The sequence below is a fragment of the Belonocnema kinseyi genome, chromosome 4, assembly GCF_010883055.1.
Source record: "Belonocnema kinseyi isolate 2016_QV_RU_SX_M_011 chromosome 4, B_treatae_v1, whole genome shotgun sequence".
NCBI lineage: Eukaryota > Metazoa > Arthropoda > Insecta > Hymenoptera > Cynipidae > Belonocnema > Belonocnema kinseyi.
The window spans coordinates 83,818,115-83,844,580 of NC_046660.1; the positions used below are offsets into that span (position 1 = coordinate 83,818,115).

At 30.4% G+C, this 26,466-nt stretch overlaps 1 protein-coding gene across 1 annotated transcript in view; it reads left to right on the forward strand.

Annotated features, from left to right (window-relative positions):
* The first annotated feature begins 401 nt into the window (after positions 1–401).
* Positions 402–26,466, forward strand: part of LOC117172163 (rhotekin-2-like) — a 252,101-nt gene continuing 226,036 nt past the window's right edge. Inside the window, exon 1 of the mRNA XM_033359975.1 lies at positions 402–619. The gene's annotated coding sequence lies outside the window, so the exon portion shown is untranslated. The remainder of the gene's footprint in view (positions 620–26,466) is intronic.

Below are 26,466 nucleotides of genomic sequence, written 5' to 3' on the forward strand. Positions count from 1 at the left end.
TTGATTTTTTGAAGCAGTTAAAAAAATGTTTATTTACATTTATATTTTCCACGTGTACTGTCACATTCTGTGTTAACCCCACCCCCGTGCGTCACAAATTCTTACGAAAGCTACGCCCCCAGCCCCCTAGCAGTGTCATGTAGTTTTTTTGAACGGCCCCAAATGCAACTAAAACAATAATCAAGGAAGAAATCCCTCTCCTTGCAAGGTCGGCTCCACGTGGTTGCAGTTAACCTTTCTTTTGATCAGTCCCGATTCATTTCTCGACACATTGCGTTCATGAGTTGCGGTTTGTGTACGAATACGTTCTCTTCTCACTTCTGCCACCACTCCATGTAAACACGTTCCTCCTCTCCTAGTCCTCACCCTTCTCTCTCAAATTCAAAAATCCCTCACTCGTTACCTCTCTTTCATCGCCCTTCCCTCGTGGACTCAAGAGAATTGCTTGCCGGTATTATCAGTGTTGTTTCGGCCGTTGCGGCTCTTTCTTCAACGTTCCGATATACTATTTTCGCGTTTGCTAAAAGTGAATTTCGTGGTTGTTTTTCATCGAAGCTCATTATATTCTAAAGATTTTCTTCTATAATTGCATCAATAAGCCAGCTACAATTTTTACTTCGTAAGTAAAATCCAGTGTTTTTGTTATTCGAATCGACTCTGCCAAATATTTTTTTTTCCCCAGGCGAAGGTCAAATTTCTTCAGCAATAAAAGTTAAAAAATATGGTAGTTGAGTACTGTGAATGAAAGAAAGATTAACAAATTTTCTCTTTAATTTTCACTGCACGAAATTGAAACGTATTTGATATCTTCAATTTACGGAATTTACAGGTTGAGAGAAACAAATACCAAATACATTTTTCTGACAATGAGTCAACCCGTTGTTTGTTTTGGAGCAATTTGAATTCTGTAATCAGAAATAAGAATAAAATTTATAAATGTAATAAAAATTAAATAAATATAAAGAAATACATTATTTGGCAAAATCGATACTTATTATACTCTGTTGTAATAATGTTTTAATCAAAAACTGAGAAAGCTAGATTTGTATAATTATTGACATTCTGATCTAACTTTATTCTAAGTTTTTGATAATTATTCGAATGAACGAAGTCGATATTATGATTATTATTAGTATTATTATTTGTTTATTTCGCCCAGAAAGATGAAAATCACTTTCGTTGGATGATCGATTACAAATTAAAATCTGAAAGTTTAAAGAGATACAAAGACATATTCATTGAAAATTTGCCTACTTTCACCTTTGATTGAATATGTGGTTAGCTAATTTTCTTTCATGAATATTATTTCTAATTTTCCCACTACAAGTAGTTCTTTATTAGGCTCCGTGAGTTGTAGCTTCTTGCGCTTATTAATGTTCATCCACTAAATCAAGTTCATCTTTCGAATATTCTGCCTTTCTTTAGACGGGTATGATTGAATGAATATCTCTGCGAATCATGAGACCTTAAATTTCAATTTGCAATTAGTGCCATTAGCAGCAAAATTATGTTTTCTAGTTTCACTCACATCATAGCCTCATTTTAAAAGGAAAACATGGTCGGAATTTGTTGAAGAAAAGAGGAAAGAAAAAAATATAAAGAAAAATTGTATTGAATTTGGTAACCAAATTTTAAACACAATTGTAATTTATTTGTTTCAATTCATTCCGTATGAGTTTAGCAATCAAAGGACTTTTTTCTCATAATTAAAATATTTAATAAGTTAACTGTTTCAAATTTGGTTTCATTTTAAGTTAAAACTCATCATTCAAAATATTAAAATTTCAGAGTGACTATATGTTTGGAAAACTGATATTTAAACGTTTTTAATCCATGGAGTTTACATTTTTTATGTTTTCGAAATTCACTTACTTTATACTAGAAATTTATGAAATGCGTGAACTTTAAATTGGAATTTTTCAATTCAAATTATCAATTATCTTCAATGTATAATAAATAAGTGATTGTCAATTAAGTAGTTTAGGATTAGAATAGAATTAATTATAGAATTAAAATTATGGGCACTCATTATTTTTTGCGAATTTTAAGTGTTTCTTTACTTGGTAAATTATATTGTTGAAAACTTTCAATTTAAAAATATTCAAATCTCCAGTGCTGCCAAATTTGGAAAATTTCGATTGAAATTTAAAAAAATTCAATTTTAACTTCAAAATTTAATAATGTTTCTGTTGCAAACTTTCCGTTTGGAAGTATTTGAATCTACAATGCTGCTAAATTTTAAAAATTAGGATTTTAATTTTTTCGGATTCACATAATCCATGCATATTACTCAATTCAATAGAATTCTAAATCTAAATTTTTAATAGTAAATTGTATTTTGTCTGTTTGAATGTTTCATATTAAAATTTTAAAAATTTTCAATATTTTTTCTTCTAAAATAGATTTTTGGAAATAGTTCAGAAGTTGGTCTTTGAACGTTCTTTAATTTCAAATTTTTTATGTAGAAGTATTATTAATTTTCAGTTAGTTTAAATATGGAAAAAGTTAGAACCTACAAATTTAATAATAAAATTGAAGGGATCTCAAAAACGCCGAATCTGTCACAGAAGAAGCTGCGTAATTTTTTGATTTTTCAATAAAAAAAATATGTGCCTTTTTTTGAAAATTTTAAGAATATTGAATACCATACAACTTTTTGAAATTTTGTCGAATTTAAAAATGCCATCAGACTAATTTGAAAGTCTTTTTTCCGTATTCCAGAAAATTTGACAAAAATTTCTAAAACTTATAAAAAATTTTTATTCGAATCAAAAAAATATTTTTTTCTGTTCTGCACATTTTCGAAATTTTCAAAGTATATAACTTTTCTAATTTGCATCGAAATTGCAAATTTTATTTGGATAATTTGCAAGTCTTCTACGCATCTATAAGAAATTTTGACAACAATTTCTAAAATTTGAAAACAAAATTTCATATTTCAAAGGCTGACTCGATTGGCCCAATCCTTCAAAAGTGAGCGTGGCTACAACGTTCAGATCACCATACATACAGACAGACGTAAACGTAAAGATCCGTTAAAAACCAGAGTTCGAAAATTTGGACGATTATATTACACTCTCATGAATGAGAATTTAAACAAAAAACAAGGAAACCCTTTCGATCTATTACTTAAATCTATCAAACTATTAAAGTCACATCCTGAAATAAGTAATATCTTCCAAGAAAAAACTCTTGTCAATAATTCTTCGCGTCCCCAAAAACGAAAATGTTGACACACAAAGAGTTGCATAACATTTTTATTTTTTAATTTAAAAAAGATATTATTAAAAATCAAGTTATTATTTAGCTTCATTAAATCGTAAAAAGAACAGACTCTGGAACCCTTCGATTTTCCTGCATTTTTAATAGACGTTTTTCACATAAAAATATGTCAAACTCTGACTTCTGTTAAAATCAAAATCTTAATTTTTCTTGTAATTTCTTGGTTTTAATATAATCAAAGAATTGAATTTTTAAGCAACATTTTCCAGTTAATTTAAGTAATAATTATTATAGCTTTTAAATTTAAAATCATGTTAAATCTGAAGAATTTTGATTTTGATTTCTTAAATTGTTGGCTCTTCAACCTTCAATTATTTAAAAATAAGGTTAACTTGAAATTTAGATAATTGAAGATGAAATAGTTCCCAATTCAAGTACAATTTGATTAAAACACTTAAATTAAAACTGAAAAAATGGAATAAATTAAACATCTGATTATATAAGTTTTAAAAGAATTTGACATTTTCTTTACATATCTTATGCTAAAATTTGTTAAGCATTTTTGATTTTTTTTTTAATTTGACCCGAAACAGTTTCTCAAATCGTCTGCTCCAATATTTATGGGCACTTTGGCTTTAAGGTTAAATGGCATAAAGTACATATTTACATTAGTAGTGTTCACGTAGTCATTTCAGGATGACCTTTTGTAGTCATTGTTCTCGAGGCATGATCATTTTACACAAAAAGTTCAAGTCATTATGGCAAAGATTCTTATTATAATACTACAGGCCAAAATATTTTAAATGAAGCTTAAAAAAGTGATATATGCCGATTTTACTCGCCTATTTACGTTTCGTGAAGAGGAGTTCTCGGTAATAGGTATCACTTCTCCAAAAAGGAATTTACCAGAACCTTCGTAACCAGTTTCAGAAAAATAAAACGAAAGTGTATCAGAACAACTTGTCATTGACCGGGAAGAATTCGTAATTCGTGAACAGTTTCATTTTCCCAAATATTCGATTATCTTGTAATTGCATAACCGGATTTACAACTTTTCATCCTTCGACCACGTTTTACGATATTAACTCGAATGATGTTTTATTCATTATTACATTTTTTAAGTTTGGAAATAATTCAAATTAAATTAATTGATTTTTAATAAAAATACAATTTTATTATTCTATTCAAAACTATACTGCTGCCGCGTGTAGTGAAAGTTCGCTTTTCCAACTTGCAGAATAATTTCTTACAATTAATATAACTTTTTAAAATTAAAATATAAATAGTACATTGCGTATCAAGGGCGTAAAGTCGGCAAAATAGCCGTATGCTCGTGATACACATTATACTTTTTGGCCTACCCTCCTTGAAAACAATCATGTGAAGCAGATAAAGGGTGTTTGGTGTTCTTGACAATTTTAAATTATAAGTGAAAGGAAGAAATAGTATAATTAGCGATGTGCAGCGATGTAATTTTTTTAAAGATAAACATTATTTTCTCTACCGGGCGTAGTTTCATGTAGCGGGCGTAAAGTTTCATGTTGGCCGCCGCACAGTGACCGATTCGGGATTCGTGTTGATAACTTATATGTAGTGTGAATTTTGATCCGATTTGAACCGCTCTTTTTTTAAATACTTGTGAATACTTGTAGTTTTAAAAAACACAGCGAGAAATAGGTTTCGATTTGTCAGAACGCTGCCTAAACTAAAAAACCACCGAAAATCATCATAGCCAGTGACCTAAAAATGCCCGTACTAAGCGCCGGGTATAGATGGCATCAAAATGACAATGAAATTGTAAAATTAGTCAAAACAAAGAGTACCCATATTTTTTGTTTTGCCATTTTGACTTACTTAAAAAAATTGTTTAAACAACATATAGCGAACTGAAAAAAACTTTTTTTCAAAAAACTAATAGTACCAATAGATTCTTCGGGAAAAATCACGCCACTCAAGTCTACGAAAACTTTATGATTGTATACCAGCATTGAAAACACAGTACCTTTGAATTTTTTCTGTTATTTTTTAAATTATTTATACAAAATTATTTAAACAAATATATTAAAAATTTCCAACATTTTTTTCGAAAAAACAAATAGCAGCCTTTGATTCGACGGGAAAAATTATGTTGAAAATGTTATTCACGTTTTTCTGTCAGAGATCATTTTGATACTATAAAATCGTTATAAATAATTGCGTGATACATAGTCATTAGAGGCATCATATACTGCCACAATTTCACGCCAATCAAGTCATAGCTAGCTATTAAAAACACACTAGTATTAAAAATACGGATAAAATTCAAAGCTATTGTGTTTTCAATGCTAAATTACATTGATAAAGTTTTCGTAGACTTAAGTGGCGTGAAATCGTGGCCGGATATGATTCCTCTATTTGCCCTGGTACGACGAAATTTTTTGTAATGATTTTACACTAACATAATTAGCTCTGACAAAAAAAATCATATAAATTTTCGTCGTGATTTTCCCGAAGAATCGTTTGGTACTAAAAAAATTTTTTTTCGTTTTTTTTTTCCATGAAAAAAAAAGTTTTTGTTCATTTCGCTTTATGTTGTTTAAACAATTTTTTAAAAATAAGTCAAAATGGCAAAACAAAAAATAGGGGTACTCTTTTTTTTGACTAATTTTACAATTTCATTGTCATTTTGATGCCATCAATAACCGGCGCTCAGTACGGACATTTTTAGGCGACTGGATATGATGATTTCCGGTGGTTTTTTAGTTTAGGCAAGGTTCTGACAAATCGAAACCTATGTCTCGCTGTGTTTTTTAAAACTACAAGTATTCACAAGTATTTAAAAAAGAGCGGTTTAAATCGGATCAAAATTGACCTACACATAAGTTATCAATACTTGAATCCAGAATCGGACACTGTGCGGTGGAGCACAATAGGGTATTTTGGATTTGTTCGTGCAAATAATCGACGACTCGTTAATTTTAAAACGAACTGAATTTTTTTTAAATACTCGTGAATAAATTTACTGTCGGAGAGATACGCCACTATTACGGTTTGAATCGTAAGTACGTCAAAAAAAACGTCGACCAACGTCGGCAGTCGTCGGCCGATTTTTAGGCTATTCAGGTATCAGTAATATTTGGTAATTCGTACAAACAATGGAAAAGAGTATAATGTCACTGATATAACAATTTCATATCGCATATAACTTTCTTTAATTATTATTGTTATTAATTTTACTGATCAATCAGAGCAGATACTCATACACCCAAACATTTTCATCCAACGAGTCCGGAAACCTAACTTTAAAATAATACGTAGTACATCGATAAAAATATTTCGGTTGGTATTTAATTATTTAAATAATAATTTTATTAAAATAAACATAAAAACTGTAAGAAAAAAGATTTAAAATTCTATAAAATACTCTTTCGTTGATTTCTTGAGAATAAACGTTTTTCGATTGAATAATTTGAAAATTAAAGTATTAACGTTATGAACGTTTATTAACTATTATTTAAAACTGTTATTGCAAAAATAGAATGAGAATAGAAAGGTTTGTACTTTTAATGGTTGAAAACATAAATAACAATGAGCATGAAGCATTGTTTGTACGAATTACCAAATATTACTCATATCTGAATAGCCTAAAAATCGGCCGACGACTGCCGACGTAGGTCGACGTTTTTTTGATGTACTGGCGATTCAAACCGTAATAGTGGCGTATCTCTTCGATAGTAAATTTATTCACGAGTATTAAAAAAAAATCAATTTGGTTGAAAATTGACGAGTCGTCGATTATTTGCACGAACGAATCCAAAATACCCTACTGTGCGGCGGAGAGCGCTTGTCCAAACGTCGCATGGGCTGGAAGCGACCACTTCACGCCTGATTCACGTGCATGCAAAAATTTTGTTAATTAATTTTTATAATTAAAATTATATGTTTCGTGACAGATGTAAAATACGTAGTTACAATAATGAAATGCATTTGCGTAACATTGCAGCACTTCTGTAAATATTACTTATGAATAAATACAGTACAAAAAAAAACAATCGTAACACAAATATAACTATATAAAGTTCAAAGTATTAATTATAGTAACGAAGAAATTATAAAGCTTAAAAAGAAATAAGTATATAATTATAAATATCACGATTTATTTATAATTTATAGTATTTTTCAAAGGAAAGTTGAACTACTTTGTAAAAAATTAATTTCTTTGGATGAAGACTCGTCTGTTCGTTTGAAAATTCGTTTTTTATTTTGTACGAAAATTAATTTTTTGAATTGAAAATTTATCTATTCCATTTTTGGTTGAAAATTGATTTGGATTCAAAATTTATCTTTTGGTAAAAGTAAAAAACATAATATTTTCGGTATAAAAATACAACTGCTTCGTATAGAAAATTTATTCTTTTTTTTGTCATGAAAATTTAGCAATTTTATTGAAATATCAATTATTTGTTAAAAGGTAGTAACTATTTTCTATAAAATTCTACTTTTTGGTTAAACAGTTCAATAATTTGGTAATAATTTTTCTTTCTTGACTGAAAAATCTTTCTCGGTTGAAAATTCAACTTTGTTATTAAAAATGTGTCTCTTTTGTTTGAAAGTTCATCTTTCTTGTCTAAAAATGTCTTAATGTTAAAAATTCGTCTTTTGATTGAAAGTGCGTCGTTTTGCGTTGAAAGTTAAACTTTTTTGTTAAAAATTAAATATGAAGTTTGCTGTGAAGGCTGCTATAGTAATAACGTATTGTAAATGATGAGATATTTGAATGCAAATAGGTAGTGTCTATGCGTATCGGAGAAATCCGACTGCGTCTACCGAAATTTCGGCACATATAAACACGGCTTTTAAAAAATGAGTCTAATCTAATCGATTAAAATTTCCCAGTGATGCATTTAAAATCGAGTATAATTACGCAATTTTGACCATTAAACTTCATTGCAATCTCAATTATGAGCTGACATTTGTAATGAAGATTGTCATTAAGGGACATCTTACCTGCCCATCAGCGAAAATGAGTGTGAAATAATTGACACACGTTTGGTATTCGAAATTTACCATTGGAGTAATTACTCTTTTTTATGAGACTCTTAATTTATCGATTTTCCGATTCCTTGAGACTATTATATTTATTAATATTATTGTTTTTAATTTTTTACTGATTTATATTGCATAATTTTATAATAATTTAATATTTGTTATTATCTGTTGAGGTTTTTTTTTCAACTATGACGTTGGGATAAAAAATATATTGATGAGTGAAAGTTTCCTATGGGATTGCAGAAATCCATGTTAATTTCCTGTAGAATTAGCTAATCTCTCTTAATTGTATCTTTACACAGTAGTTAACGATTTATTTTAAGAGCAGAGGGAAACATTACATTTAACTATAAAAGCCACGTTGGAAAATTGTAATTGTAAGTAATCGTAACTTTCTAGCCGTATAGTATTTAAAAGAAAGAACGAGTTGTAAATTATTTTTAACCTCACAGTAAAGTTTTATAAACTGTTTTGAATACCAATTGCAGAAAATAGGCTTTTGCCTGCTTTACATGAAAGTGATGAATTGACTCGAATGCGAAATTTAAGTGAAGTGCAAAGAAAGGCTTCTGAAATTCGATTATGGAAACCTTAGAAATCCGTAAAGCCTCTCTTTGGCCTTTGCCTGCAGGTTCGTTGTGCCCAGCTCTAAATTAAAACTCTCAATAGAATTGAAAAAGAAACAGTATAATAAGTTTTAAAAAACAGCATACAAAGTATTAGGCAGCATCCAAATTGCCCATAATTCTAATTTGAGTTTTCGACTCATTTTAATTTGAAACTCAAAAAAGGTTGAAGTTTATAACAGGCTGACGACTCACCCGGAATACCTGGAAATGTCAGTGAATTTTGTTGATCATGGAAAATCAGGGTTTGAGCTGCTTAGATTTTTTAAATGAATGTAATATTAAATTAGATAACGATGTATTTGCAATGTATAGGTAAGCTTCTATTAATAAATTTATGGTTATTTAAATCATAATCCTTTGCATTTTTTTCACTAATTTCAAAAAAATATTTTCTTTTAACATTAATGTGTTAAATATGCACTGCATTTTAAGTACTTAAAATTCATATACGAAAATAATGTAAAAATTTGTTTGAAATATTAACCAAATTTATACAATTTCGAAACAAACTTAAAGATTTGTTAATAACTATTACATTTTTAGTATTATTCAAATAACTGCATTATCATATCGTGAACAAGAGCTTTGGATAATTTAACCAAATGTGTATGCTACACTTTTTAAACTAAAAAACGGTTTGAATCAATGAACTGTTCTGTTGAATCAACCCAAATTTGTTTGACTCAACCAAATTTCAATTTGTAACTAAGAAAAAAGTTTTTTTAATTCAAACAGCATTTTTTAAAATGAAATTTGTCCCAGCTTCCTGTGTTAAACACATGAACTTCAGAAAACATTCTTCCATTAAGAAATTATTTGTCCTATTATAAATATACCTTCACAATGGAAAAAAACATCGTTATTTAATTTTAAAAGTAAAAAGTAAATTTTGCACACATTTAAATACTTAAGACTTAAATTAAGAAAACTTGTACCTGAAAGAATCTAGAGATACCTATTAAAACCCCCTGGAATTAAGAAACGTAGGAATTAAACGGATTTCATTGGATTTCACAGTTTTTCAAGAATTCCCGAAGATTTTGAGGGCTTCCGAAGGAGTTCCTATTCCGAAAATTCTATGGATATCTAGGGACTTTTTGGGATTTCATAGCGTTTCACGGGATTTTAGAGAATTAACCAAATTTCCGAAAATTTATACTAATTTTAAATACTTCAGGGAATTTTCGAGAAAAAAAATTTATTCTGGATTGGAACAATAAATTTTGCAAAAGAACTCTAATTCTTAGATGGAACAGGGAATTACATTTTTGTAATCAATTCTGAGTTTGAACGCAGCATAATTGTATCACTAGACAAAGATGGTGATCATTAATATATGTAAGAATATCCTGTAATAATTTGTGAAAACTTTGCAAACTAACAAAATTAATTAAATCTCTAGAAACTTGTACCATTAGGAAATTACTGATCCTTTTATAAAGCTATTTTCAAAAATGAAAAACTTGTTATTTAATTTGATATATGAATAGTATTATTTTCACAAATTTACATGTTTAAAGGGACTGAAAATCCTTATTTATAATAATTTCAGGGTAAACTAGTATTTGTATTCCTAGTCGATTGTTTAGACAAATGCAAAATATTTGAATGGCTCCGTATTATAAAAAAGTATATACGTGGAAAAATCTAGAGAAACGTTGAATTTGTCAGCAAATTTGTCGGTAAAAACTTCCAAAGAAAGCATTATTGAACCTTAAATGTTTTTACTGGGAGACTTGAATTAAAAATGGATGCCTGAGAATCCGAATTATTTGAACTAATAAGCTCTCTAAATAATATAATGAATTATTTTTATATTGGAAATAACTGATATTCTCTATCTGTGTAATTTTCATTCCTGTTAAGAGTTTTTAAATATTTGGTTCTAGTCACTTATTATTTATTAATGCAATTTTCGCTCAGTATTGATAAAGCTTTGTAGTATTTTTTTCAATGAATCTGAGGCTAGAATAAAAATTGTAGATCGTAAAAATCTTTCTTAAATTCCAAGGTGTGGGATTTCTTGTACTCCGTGTGAAAAGAAAACAGTCGTAGAGATAGAATGCAGATCATCGAGATGTTATGCTTAAAAAAAATGGTAGCGGTTGGCTAGCGAATAGGCCTTCCGTATTGGTCGAGGAAATAACTGCAGTTTACTTACGGTTTAGAGTTTAGAGGTACTTCCAAGTTAGCAATGTTCATTGACTTTAATAAATTTTTCCCTTTTCTAAATATGTAATTAGAAAGTAAACCAAAATTATTCTCAGTACTGCAGTAAAAATTAGTATCAGTTTTGAAAACCTAAATTAATTTTTTTCAATTTCGTTAATTATCAATAACGAAAATAAATGCTGATTATTCTATTCAAAGAATTAATTGATAAAAAAATACGTAGTCGTATTAAAAAATTCATTTGTTTTATTGAATCTTTTTAAGGTGTTAAAAAAAAACATATTTTGATTGATAAAAGAATTTGTCCACCGGCAAGTAAATATTATAATAAAATTATTTTTAAATATGCATTTCAAAGGAACATTTTGAAATATTGTGATAGGTCGGTAGTCTAGGGGTTTCGGCTACTGTACATAAGTCTTATGAAATTTATCCACGGATTAATCTGACTTATATGTGGAATGTTTGTCACGCCTGATAGAAGCTTAATAATGTTAGCCACGTGCTTAAATCGGCATTCGCAACACGTGCGAGGCATACGGTACCAATCGATTTTCCCACTTTCACAATGCAGAGCTCAAGGAATCGAACTTAGATCTTGCAATTGAATTTGAATCGGCTCTAATCTATCATGCAAATGAAAAATTCGATATTAAAATATTATATTGAAATAACTTTTCTTGTGAACATTAAAAAAAAGTTCCCTTACTATCAAATTATCATTCTCATTGTTCTTTTTTGTCATTCTAGTTCTTTCATAAACATTTTTGCTCCCATTTTTTATCGTTTATGTATAGAAACCCAAATTTCTTTCTTTGCCCAAATTTCTAAGGGAGTTTCTAAACGTAATGAAAAGTGCGCCCACATTGCAAAAATGGGCTGAAAACCTATAGGGAATTTAGGGCTCATTTAGGGCTAATTTAATGCCCCATTGTCAAATTTGATGCTCTTCGTTTAAACAAAAAAAAAACCGGTGGTCATGTTAGCTTAACATTAAGATAGCAGAACCATACATAGTAGAAAACTAATTTTCCAAAAAAATTTTGCTCCATAATTTAGGGCTAATTTAGGGCTCATTCAATGCCCTATTGTAAAATTTAATGCTCCGCAATTTTTCGAAAAAACCTGTGGTCATCCTAGCTTAACGTTAACCTAGCAGGACCACACAGAGAAAAAAACTACTTAGGCATTATTTCCTTCCACAATAATTTAGGGCTTATTTAGGGCTCTGAAAATATGATAATGAAATATTTAAATAAATTGTTTAAATAATTTTTGTTTAAACAATTCTAGTAAAAGTGAATTAAACCAATTTCTTCTTCTACCCTTTGTTAAGGCTCACTTAGGGCTCACTTAGGACCCCACAAATATGATATTCGAATAGAACAAAAAATTGTTGAAACAAATTTACCACAAACAATTATTTTCTCTTCGTTTCTCTTGCATAATTCCAGGCTCATTTAAGGCTACTAAAATACCATCAACTGAAAGTCTTGCGATATTTTCTTTGCCCTTTTTTTTGTTATGAAGGGTGATTTTTTTAACTTGAATCTTTCAAATATCTCGAAAAAAAGGCACTCCATGAAAAAATGTTATGAATCAAAAGTATATGGTGTTGTGCTACCTTAACGTTATAAAAAATACGTGAAGAAAACCGTAAAACCCATTTTTACTCCTCGCATAATTTAGGTTTCATTGGGGACTAATTTGGGCCCGTAGTACTAAATTTTGGGCTCTCTTATTTTTTGTAAAAAATAGTGTTTACAATAGATTAACAATAAGTTAGTTCGAGATTGCTGTAAAACGTAATAAAAATGATTTTACAGAAAATTCACCTCATAGAATAATTTAGGGCTCATTTAGGACTCCGGGAATATGATAATTAAACATTAAAAAAATGATTAAACAATTATTGATCTATTTTTGCCAAAAATACTAGAACCCAAAATTTGGGAATACCGGCCCAAATTAGTCCTAAAGCCGCCCTAAATTATGCGAGTAGTAAAAATCGGTTTTATGGTTTTCTTCACGTATTTTTTATAACGTTAAGGTGGCAAAACAACATTTATAACAAAAAAAAGGCTAAGGAAATATCGCAAGACCTTTGGTCGATGATATTTCAGGAGCATTAAATGAGCCTGAAATTATGCAAAAGAAACGAAAATAAAATAATTTTTTGTGGTAAATTTGTTTAAACAATAATTGTTTAAACAATTTTTTGTTAAATTCAAATACTATATTCATGGAGCCCTAAGTGAGCCTTAATATAGGGCAGAAAAAGAAATTTGTTGAATTCATTTTGACTAGAATTGTTTAAACAAAAATTGTTTAGCAAGAATTGCTTTAACAATTTTTTAAAATTTTTCATTGTCATATTGCCAGAGCCCTAAATGAGCCCTAAATTATTGTGGAAAGAAATTATGCCAAAGTTTTTTTTTTCTCTGTGTGGTCCTGCTAGGTTAACGTTAAGCTAGCAAGGCCACAGGTTTTTTCGAGAATTGCGGAGCATTAAATTTGACAATAGGGCATTAAGGGAGCCCTAAAGGAGCCCTAAATTATAGAGCTAAGAAATTTGAAAAATTACTTTTTTACTATCTGTGGTTCTGCTATATCTTAACCTTAAGCTGGCATGACCACCGTATTTTTGTTTAAATGAAAAGCATTAAATTTGGCAATGGGGCATTAAATTAGCCCTAAATGAGTCCTTAATTCCCTATAGGTATTCAGTCCATTTTTGCAATGTGGTGCAACCAGCTTAACGGACCTATTCGGTACACGTAAAGCAACGTTCTGTTTCTTATTGGTTTCATAAAAATTGTTTATTAAACTTCTTTTTTGACAAAACATTTTTTTCAATTTTTATTTAAATTCTCAGTTTTGATATCAAATATTAAGGAAGATTTTCTACGTTGGTAGGCACTTCAATAAAGTTACGAAATTTACCTACAACGCGTGTATAAATCACAAATGTATTACCCACCTGCATTTGCCTTTGTATAAATTCACACGTGGGTCTTAGTGCTTTATTCATCCATTGTTTCATTCTATAAAGATTTTTTCAATGATTTACTATAAACGGCGAAAAGCACGGTTTTTTACATTTAGCTCATTATTTGTAATTGTGACATGGCTTCTGTTATAATTGTTACGAAGCTGCTACAAGATATTAATTTAAAGTTTAATGTTTTGATTAAATTAAAAAATAGGACTACAAATTTGAACATTATTTTGAAAGGCTATTAACAAGGCTATCATTTTATATCTAAAAAGCTTGAAATATTACAATATCATAGGATTTGTAACCATTAAAAATTTTTATTACTGTTAAAGGTTTAAAACTTGAACTCGAGTTCTGTATCGAATTTAGAACGCTACAAATTTAGGAAGGACCCCGCACTATATACATAGGAAATGAGTTTCCGCCGAATAGTCCATTGGATATCTTGTAGTTTTGCCCCAATTAAGGTTGTCCTTTAAAAACAGAAATGACAAATAGATTAGGACGGTATACTTATGAAAAATTCGGAAAACTTTAAACAACAGCGAAATTTGAATAGAAACTTTTAAAAAAGAACTTGAAAACTTTATAAATGGAAGCCGCTATTTCATTTTTCAATAATTAATTCTATTTTTAATCGTGTCCATTTAAACACTTTAAAGTTTTTTAGCGTTTTTTAGCTTTCGCTTTTACCAATTATTATACGAATTTGACCAGGAAACTCAATATTCTTAATTTATGGATTGGAAACAGGACCAACACAAATCTTTAAAAAAAATTTTAATCGTTTGCCATCATTCAGGGCTTTTAAACTATTTTAAAGGGGCCGTGAAAAATTAACAATTGACCGAGATATAACCGTGAAATGGCCGGGAATTTAAAGTTATCCGTCGTACGTACGTTTGGCCAGAATTTCAAAAAGCTGGACAAAAAATAGTTATTTGAATGAAAATTTTGTTTTCTGGGCATGGTGACAATTAAAAATAATGCCCGTGCTTTTTGATTTTAATATTAGTTTTTTATATAAAATAGTTTTCTCTGTTTGTAAAAACAGTGATTTGATGCAATTTCTGTTTTAAAATACGCGTCAGAAGAGTAGTGATAAAAAAACAGTATGGGCGTAGACCGATGAAAAAAGTTTTTGGTTGAAATTGAGCACTTACAGCATATTTTGAAATACTTTAAGCATGACAAAGTTAGGTTTTAATAGGTGAAGTAGTTGATTAAATTTCTGGTATCATGATTTGTTTATATACATTTAAAAAATATATTTAAATTAAATAAATCTTGCACCGTCACATATGGGGCACGACGTCACGCCGCAGAGCGCCGATGTATTTCAGCAAGGAGTGAGAGGTTATAATTGCCTTTTCCGCATACTTTACTTTGATCAATAAGAAGAGATTAAATTAGTGTTGAAAATGTCTGTATGGGATACGCTGGCTGAAATGCAACATTCATTAATGTTGAAGTGAAACCTCTGCACCATACGCCGCACTCTCCCCTATCAAATCTGGTGACCAAAAAACTCAAAAAACGGTTCGATTTGAATGAAAATCTTTGTGTATGGGTTTTTAGAATCGTTGATCTCAAATTTGTTTTGGGAAATTTAAAAAATGGTGGATCCAATATGTCGAACAAAGAAATGGTTTCATTTGTATTTAAATTTTGGTGTGTGGTTTTTTTAGGTTTCGGATTTCAAATGCTCTAAATGCACTGTTCTGATTTTCTTTCTACGTCAATTATTTTCAACTTGACACTCAACGACTTAAATCAAACAAGTTAATTTTCATAAATAATAGGCAACTTTCCTAGGGAAATTTAAATAATTTTTAACAATTAATAATTTTTAAGGTTCTATCATCCTAAACCTAAAGTATAATTGAAAAAAAAAATCGAATGTAAGAATATGTAAATTTATTTCTTCTTATCACTAAATGGTCGTTTGAATGTAAATCTATAACTGAATAAAAAACTAGTTTTCTCCCTTTTGCATTTACTTTATTATAACACACATCAGCAAATAGATTATAGATTCTCCATTGTCAGTTAGTGTTTAATGTGTCCGCTTATACAGGGTGTCTAAAAAGTCCCGGGACGGTTGGATATTTCCTCAGGTAAAATATTTGTCAAAAATCTTGGTTACAGCGTTTTGAATATTGTAAAATCATAAGGAAATTTTTCATTAAAAGTTTCAGGTGTTCTGGTGAGAGTTTTGTTCCTCCCCGAAGAGTTATACAGTCCTATATCGGTTTTCGATACCTAAAACAATACCTAAAGCGATATCATAAGTCCTATACCGTTTTTCCATACGAATATTACGAATCGAAACTAAATTTACGTATTAAGAGTACATACTTACTATCTTTCGCTAAAAGATTTTTATGGCGCAAGCTAAACTTTCGGAATGAGAGAGGGTATCTGTGTCAATGATGCGTGGTTGGGGAGATAGAGTTCGATCTTATGATCAAGTTCGTTTGCTTTTTAATCCCACTTTTCGTAATGGAGAAGGGTTAAATCCTGTCTAAAAATCAACAATTGAAAGAACTGTAAGGCGCTTAGAAATCATGGATCTATCAAGGACCTTCAGGGAACTGGTCGGCCAAAATCTGCAGGATCTAAGGAGATGCAGATGGACATAGTCCAAACATTTGTTGAAAACCCACACCTTAGTTTATGTCGAGCTAGTGATGAGCGTGACGTTGCTCCTGAGACAGTGCGAAATATTATAAAAAGCATTAATTTCCATCCTTACAAAGTTCATGTGGTACAAGAACTCAATGAAGACGATCCTGATCGTCGGGTTGAATTTTGTGAAATTATGATGGACAGAATTGATAGAGATCCTCTTTTCTTGTACAATACAGTATTTTCAGGTGAATCTACTTACACTTTAAAAGGTGAAGTTAACAGGCAAAATTGTAGATATTGGTCCGACACAAATCCTGATTGGATGTTGAAGAGCATATGTAGAGCTTCTCAGAAACCAAATTGTACCAAGAATAAGGGAGATTACAGGCGATAATTTTCAAAATATTTGGTTCCAGCAGGACGGAGCAGCGGCTCATTACGGTAGGGAGGTTCGAGCATATTTGGATGCTCAGTTCCCTCAAAGGTGGATTGGAAGAAGGGGTGAAATCGAGCGGCCTGCTAGATCTCCTGATCTGACGCCTCTCGACTATTTTCTTTGGGGTTATTTAAAGAGCAAAGTATACTCAACGCAACGCAAAGCTTAGAAGAATTGCAGAATCGGATTCTGCAACAGGCTACTTTGATTGACAGGGTGTGATTCGTAATGCTGTAACTCATTTTTACAATCGCATAGCTTTTTGTCAAGAAGATCAAGGTTTTCAGTTCGAACATCTTCACTGAAGCGTTAGAGGCAAGGGGACTCACGCTAATCAAGCACCCCAAAGGGAACAGAATTTACTGCGTCCACGTCTTTGTTCCTGGGTAATGCTAAACATAAACGTAAACGTAAACTGCTTGGAAAAAAGCTATGACTTGGGTACGTACCTGAACGTAGAAGTTTCCGCTGTATCGATTGCAGATGTAAAAAGGGGGTTTTCATTTTTAAAAAAACAAAGTTGACCTTCAAAAAGTCGTTAAGGTCAAAATGAAGGTCACCATTGAATTCCTCGTTGAAATTTACTTCAGGAATTACACTGACCTCTTGGAAAACTTTGTTAATTTCAAATAACCTCTAACTGACCTTGAACGTTACAATTGATCTATGACTTGGGTACGTACCTGAACGTAGAATTTTCCGCTCTATCGATTGCAGATGTAAAAAAGGGGGTTTCCATTAAAAAAAACAAAGTTGACCTTCAAAAAGCCATGAAGGTCAAATTCAAGGTCACCATTATATTCCTAGTTGAAATTTACTTCAGGAATGACCTTCACTTTTTTGGAAAATATTTTGCCTGAGGAAAAATCCTACCGTCCCGGGACTTTTTAGATACCCTGTACTCTGAGAAAACTATATCGCACAAATTACAATACATATCGTAATTCCTGCGCTATATATCGTAATTATCGCATTATAATAGCGCAAAGTCGTGATGTCGTACATTGCAAGTTTTTACATTATATACTGCATAATTGTGCAATCTATAACGTAAGAAATAGGGATTCCCATCATGAGTCTGAAGTTCCCAACGTTTACAAAAAACGAAAAATAAAATATTTGAAAAGTCAAAATGTTTTCATTGTTTATGACAGTATTATGTGCCAAAAGTCCCATCTTAAAGTTTCAGCCCTCTATCGTATGTGGAACCCACCCCAAATCAACCCCTATATATAATAAAATTCGTTAAAAATACACAATTTCGAAAAGTCAAAATGTTTTTAATGATTATTGCTGCATTTAGTGCCGAAAATGCCACAAAAAAGTTTCATCTCTCTAGTGCATGTGGAACACACCCCAAATCAACCCCTGCACACTATAAAATTCGTTAAAAATACACAATTTCGAAAAGTCAAAATGTTTTAAATGATTATCGCTGAATTTAGTGCCTAAAGTGCAACTAAACAGTTTCATCCCTCTAGAGCATGTGGAACACACCCCAAATAAACCCCTGAACACTATAAAATTCGTTAAAAATACACATTTTCGAAAAGTCAAAATGTTTTTAATGATTATCCCTGCATTTAGAGCCAAAAGTGCCACAAAAAAGTTTTATCCCTCTAGTGCATGTGGAACACACCCCAAATCAACCCCTGCCCACTATAAAATTCGTTAAAAATACACAATTTCGAAAAGTGTGCAGGGGTTGATTTGGGGTGTGTTCCACATGCACTAGAGGGATGAAACTTTTTTGTGGTACTTTTGGCTCTAAATGCAGGGATAATCATTAAAAACATTTTGACTTTTCGAAATTGTGTATTTTTAACGAATTTTATAGTGTGCAGGGGTTGATTTGGGTGTGTTCCACATGCACTAGAGGGATGAAACTTTTTACTTGCACTTTAGGCACTAAATACAGCGATAATCATTTAAAACATTTTGACTTTTCGAAATTGTGTATTTTTAACGAATTTTATAGTGTGCAGGGGTTGATTTGGGGTGTGTTACACATGCACTAGAGGGATGAATCTTTTTTGTGGTACTTTTGGCTCTAAATGCAGGGATAATCATTAAAAACATTTTGACTTTTCGAAATTGTGTATTTTTAATGAATTTTATAGTGTGCAGGGGTTGATGTGGGGTGTGTTCCACATGCACTAGAGGGATGAAACTTTTTAGTTGCACTTTAGGCACTAAATTCAGCGATAATCATTTAAAACATTTTGACTTTTCGAAATTGTGTATTTTTAACGAATTTTATAGTGTGCAGGGGTTGATTTGGGGTGTGTTCCACATGCACTAGAGGGATAAAACTTTTTGGTGGCATTTTCGGCACTAAATGCAGCAATAATAATTAAAAACATTTTGACTTTTCGAAATTGTGTATTTTTAACGAATTTTATTATATCTAGGGGTTGATTTGGGGTGGGTTTCACATACGCTAGAGGGCTGAAACTTTAAGATGGGACTTTTGGCACATAATACTGTCATAAACAATGAAAACATTTTGACTTTTCAAATATTTTATTTTCCGTTTTTTTCGTTTTGCTAAATTGTATTAAGTAAGTTCTAATTCGTCTACAATAATGCGATTTATTTCGTAGGAAATATATCAGTAAGTACATATTTTTTCTGCTTTCTGTCGTAGATTCTACATGTTTTACTGAAATTTGCTCACTTCAACGCGACGCAGTCGACAAGTTCAGAATTATTTCCGTAACCTCAATGAAACTTTCGCCGAAATATGTTTAATCATTAACAGTTTCAGGTCTTACCTGCAGCAAATTTTTAATTTTCTCTGTGATTGTTTTAAATCTAGAGTCCTGATTTATAGCTTTAACTGACACATACTCTGCCTTTTTCCCATTGCTGCTAAGGACGCCGTAGCAGACGACATCATCAAAATTTAACTTCATTTTTGTCTGTGATATTAGTGCATTATAATATCGTACAAAGCTCCGGGACCTGATTGTACGTTATCATATTGCGCTTTCTTGCAATATAGAGATTTTGCGATATCATTGTGCGATATCTTTATCTCCGTGTATATTGCTTTTTATTTGAAAAGTTTATGTTTTTAGTTTGGTCCAGATTTTTAGGATACTGGCCCATTGTGCATCGGCTAGTGTCCTGATAATATTTTTTTCACGTATAAAATTATCCCCAAATATTAATTTCAAATTATATTATTTAGATTCTACTATTTCGTTGGCAGGGAGTTATTGAGTTTGACCTTATAAACTATTCTTGTTCTGTTAACGTATATCACTGGAAATGCGCACGAGATTTTAACGCATATCTATAGGTAATCTCGTGTTTCTCTCTTTGTACTATTTTATAATGTTGCCCCGTCATCTCTTTTCCATTTGTTTTCATCGGCATTACGCATATTACACGTTATCTTACCGTGACGAGCACGCGTTTTCATACGTATTCAACTAGAAAGCACACATACATACTTATTGAGACGAACCGTTGTGTTTGTACCGAATGCGGAGATCAAAATCTTAACGGTTTCGCTTGATTTGTTTGATTCGCAAAACACCCAACGAGAAACAATTTTGCCAGGAATCTGCTTGTTTCCCTTCTACGATTGAATCTACTATAATGAAATAAAAACGATCGTTAATAAGCCATGAAGTTTTTGCTATTTCTTTCTAATAAATCACAGAATCTCTACACTAAGAGAAATTTCAAGAGATTAATTCACGGAACTGCTCCTTGATTTTATCGCATCTTTGGCGCGAGAACTAGGATCTCACAACTCTTGCTTTTAAATCAAAGACCGTTACTTTGAAATCAAGGGTTCCGAGATCTTAGTTCTCGTCCAAAGATTCATTCTTTATTAAAGTCCAATGAGATTGAGAAAAGTTATTGACCAGAATATTTGTACATGGTGGCCGCAGGCCACATCTGGAAATCTGGAAAATTGTAGTCACTATACTGAATTTTTAAAATGAAAAGATCTCTTTCGCCAGTGTTCTTTCAATAAAGCAACCCATGAGTTAACCACTATTGTATTCAGGCCTATAACTATTTCTGAATTTTTCTTAATGTTTTTAAAATATTTTAGGACATTTTAAAATATTCCTAGCGATTTCTAATAGATTTCAATCATTTGAATGAATTTCAAAGGATTTTAACGATTTTAGGTATTTTATCAGTATTCAAGGATATTTGATACATTTCAATCATTTGAAGGTATTCCAAAGTATATGAAAGATTTTATAGTATTTTTAAAACTTGAGGAATTTTCAAGAGATCATAAAAGTTTAAAGGGATTTTAAAATGATTTCCAAGTATTTAAAATATTTTACGTTATTTTAAAAGATTTCAAGAAGTTTTAAAGAGATTTAGGAATTTTTAGTGAATCACCAAGAATTTGAATGATTTTTCGGAATGAAAAAAAATTGATGGGGGTTTAAAAAATTTTCTAGAATTCCGGCAGATATTTTTTATTGCTGCAGGAATTTTGTTTAAATCCACGGAATTTTCACGAACTTTAAAAAATTGAATTGAACTTCAAAATATTGTAAAGGATTTCTAATATTTCATTTTAAAGGATTCCAAGCGATTTTATAGGGTTTGAATGGATTTACAATATTTTAAAGAATTCAAAAATATTTCAAGGAATCTTTCATTGATTTTTGTAATTTAATGGGATCTCAAAGGATATTAAATATTTCACGGTTATATTAATACATTCCAAGGCGATTTCAAGTGATTTCAAGTGATTTCAGTAATTTTATGGGATTTCAAATGATTTACCATATTTTAGGATATTTAAAAATATTCTGAGGCATTTTCAATTGATTTTGATAAAATTATGAGATTAATAAGGATTTCAAACGTTTAAAAAATTGTCATCATGTGGTTGTAAAGAATCACGGAAGATATTAAACGATTTTATAGGACCTATACATTTTTGTCTTATTATAAAACTTTTCAAGGAATTTTTTAATATTTCCAAGGATTTCAATTATTTTAAGGAATTTGAAAAACTCTCAATGTATTTAAATACATTGTCTAGTATTTCAGAAGATATCATTTAATGGGATTTTATAATATTCTAATGAATTTCAAAGATATTATTCAGAAGAAGGGATGGATTTCGTAGTTCTCCAAAGATTTGAAGAGATTTAAAAATATTGTTTACAATTCATTTGAATTCATTTGGAATTCACAATGAATTTTTATTGATTTATCAATAATTATTTTAAGTTCTTTTGAATTTGTCGGAATTCTCTTGGTTTTTTTAATATGTGCATACATGAATTCTTTTTAATTCACTTAGTTCAATAGATTTCGTAAAGTTTTTGTTGAATTTATCCTGAGGTTTCTTAAACTAATCTTGAATTCTCGGACATTACATCAGATTTTTTCTAATTCTCTTGAATTTTTCTAAACTCATTTCAAACTTACTGAAGCCAATGCATTTTTTCATGTTTTTTAATTGTTTTCAATTCACTTGAATTTTTTAATTTATCTGAAATTTTTATGAGTTTCATTGAATTATTCTTATTTTCGTTAAAGTCCTGTAAAATCACGGAAATTGTATTGAATTCAATGGAATAATTAAATTAATTTTTTTGCGAATTCTTTTGAACTTTAAAGTTGAATTGTCCAGAAGTCTTATGAATAGAATTCTTTTGAATTATTTTTAATCCAAAAGAACATTATTTAAATTATTAGTGCGCATTATTCACTTTTAGTCACTGGTTCAGAAATGAGGTACTATTAGTGACTTTTTTGTTTTACTGTTTTCAATCAAATTATGCTGCGTAATTCCTGCGAATAATAAACTAAAAAGTAACAAATTTAAATTTCAAACTGTTTTATTATTTTTATAAAATATTTTAGGATAACAATGTTACAAGATTAAGATTCTAATATTTAAATAAGAATAGGTAAGAAACTAAAAAATTGGTCAAGCAAAAATTAGGGAATTTTGGAAATGAAGTTTTGCGGCCATCCTTTTGCAGTATCATCATACATGTGACAGAAAATCTGGGTTGTATTAGGTATTAAAATTACGACAGTGAAGACTTGGATTGTGAGTTTCTTTTGTTTATATTACTTATTATATATTTTTTGCTGAAAGTCATATGCATACTTTCCAAGGCTAGAATGGCATATTACGTGTAGACTTAATTTCCAGGCCTCCTGAAAGAAGGGGGAACGGTGCAAATACGAAGGATTTACTTTTTTAGCCGGCAGTAGTTCAATGTCTCGTGGTAGGCATAAGAAAGCTTCTTAATTTGTATTCTTCAAAGAATTGGGTTAAGAGATTCTTCCTTTCCGGATTTTGGAACAGAAACTAAGTTGATTTCACTCTCTAACCTGGATTTTTCCAAAAATTGAGAACAATTATAATTTTATGCGGGGAAAATGAGTATCTTTACCTTACCTCGGATTTAGGAACATCCAATAATTAAAAGTAATTAATATTCAAAACCTTCACCTTTAAGATTCTTGAATTTAGAATACGTTAGAAATTGAAAAGCCTTCAAATATAGAGGCGTGTTCAAGTTTTCCCTAGTCTTTCAAAACACCCGATTATCAGAAACAAAATTATTCAAATTCAGTCTCTTTAAAAAATGTTATCCAAATGTTCAATCTTTTAATTTTCTTTTATAATTCGAACATAAAATCAATTTATTTGGACAAAAAACTTCAATCTAATTAATTACTAAAAACATATTAATGTAAACGTCTAATAATCTAGATGCGTTCCAAATTTTCTCAGTATCCAAATTTAAAAGCGCCTCATTTCGCAAAACGGAAATTTGAAAATTTATATATAATATCGTACAGGATAATGGATGTTTTATATTTTTGAATCATTTATATTTTCTAAATCAGTCGAACTGTAAAACGTTCGGTATTTGAAAGCTGTCACCTGTGCACCTTTGGTCAAGAGGCATCTATAATTTTATCTGCAAAAAAGTACTGCATTAGTTTAAGTATAATTAAAAAATTGTGCAAGAATTTATGAAGAGGTGCATCTTAAATTTTCTCCTGTGAAATTATTATTAAAAAATGCAAAAAATTGCACATTTGATTTATTCTCGTTGTGGATTGTCATAGAGAGACATGACATGGTAGCTCATTCTCCAAACGCCATGCTTGTCGAACTAGCGGCCGTTTTTTTTTCTAGGTAAAAAATAAAAAACGTGAGATACCGTGAAGTATTCTCCATTAGGCAAATGTAAATAGATCGTTTTCAAAACAAAATTTCTCATAAATTAATCTCACTAAAGGGCCTACAATTCTGACAAAAAACGTATTTCATATTCCTTTATAACATATTTTAAAGTCAGTTTCTAATGTAGGGCTATTTGGTCACGTTCGACCCACATTAGAACTTCAGAGCTCCACATTTTTTCCTTCCTTAGGTGCAAATTTTTTAACTTGAAAATACATGAATTTGATAACATCCTATAACGGAGCTTGGAAAAAAAAACAGGAAACATTTAAAATTTCAGTTGCAAAGGGAAAACTTTAAAATTCAAAATAATATTAAAAATGTCCACATCTTGCATAAATTTCACACAAAAAAGTGATAGTCGGTGAGCATCAGTGTAAAAACTAGATCTTTTTTTTTACGATATTATCTTTTGCGTGTCCCGTTTTTGAATGGGATAACTTCACGCTGTTATATTTTCACGACTCTGGGTTTCCCACGAGTAGTCTCATTTTAGACAACTCAAATTTTTTTCTGAGTCTTATTTTAATACTTTGAAATTAGCTCTAATATAATACTTTTTTGAAGTATTTGTTTTTATTAAGATTTCTGATATTAATTAAATATTTTATACAAGTTATCAGTCTGCAAAGTATTTGCGCTAATTATCCATATCACGATCTGGTTTTTGCGTAACTAGTGATTCTCGCGAATAAAACGACACCGATATCAGATAAAAAAGACAAAATAGACATTAATTATGAACGGAGTGTTTACTTTATCCATTTGAATAGAGAAAAAAAGAAACATTTATTTTGCGTCGCTTCCTCAGCCTTCAACCCACGATTCTGGTCTAATATCTTCTTCATCGCGCGAAGAGAACTTTGTAGGGTGAATGTTCTGTATATTGTTTATGGTGCCATAAGACACAAGATTCATTCTTATTAGCTGAATTTGTATTACCTCGCATCTTAAATGGCTTAATGAACTCATATCGTTGCTTGCACTACAGGTTTTCTTACATTCTGTTTTGTCACGCATCTGCCCACACCAAGGGATGGACCCCACTCCTATATTCATCGTACACTTTCGAACTATTCTCATATATTCCATCAATATTCCTACGCATTTTAAGATATTCTGGATATTCTAGATAATCTAGAGTATGTATTTCCAACTATTCTCAAATATTTTGAGACATTTTTCAGCGATTCCCAGATTATTCATAGAAGATTTAAAGAATTCGCTATGGAATTCGTATCATCAATCATCCTGCATCTCTTCTCTCGCTTTCTTCGCGACTAGAAATTAATTGATGAAACTCTGCACGGGAAACTTGTATACACTAAACTCTCGCTTTTAGTCTAGTGTCGGGGTTAGCCTTCAAATAACCTTGGACTGATTTCGGGGGGATCGAAACGTAAGCAGTGAGGGCCGCCGGACTTGTTTCCAATTGGAATATTGGAAAGTTTGCTGTATTTTATTTTATTTATTTTGATTTTTGCAGATTTCTAAAAAAGTTGTCCCGGAATTTTTAGATATTTAAACACGTTTTTCGATTATTTATAAAAGCTTATGAACCTCAATAAAGATATTGTTATAGTAGCATTATATAGCATATAACAAATATAGACATTATAATGATGTTTATTTTCATCTCAGTCCAAAATGTGAGTCCTACTTCTCAATTTGGAAATATTACAAATTGTATGTGTGATTAAACTTCACTGAAATTCTTACCGATGGTTTAAAAAAATGTATTAAAACAAAGAAAATCAATGTCATTAAAATTTGACCACCTGAGTGGTAACTACTTTGACAAAAAGTTAAATTAAAAATTAAATCTTTAGAAATACTTTTTAAAAAATGTTGAAAATGTCAAAAAATGTCTGAGGAACTTTTTTTTACAACGTTATATAGTATATAATTATAAAAAAGAGTTGTTGAAGAGTTAAAAAACTTCTTACTAGAATCAAAAAGTAAAAGTTAATTATCTTCATTTTAAAAATGATGTATTTTCAACAACAAAAATTTCAACATTTTTTGGCACCCGATCTTAAGACTTCTTTAAGGGCATGTGACACAGCTAAATACCTATATTACCGACCACAGTTTTTCAGTTCACTGAATATTTTTTTGAACCTAAGAACTTTTTTTGTAAATAAAA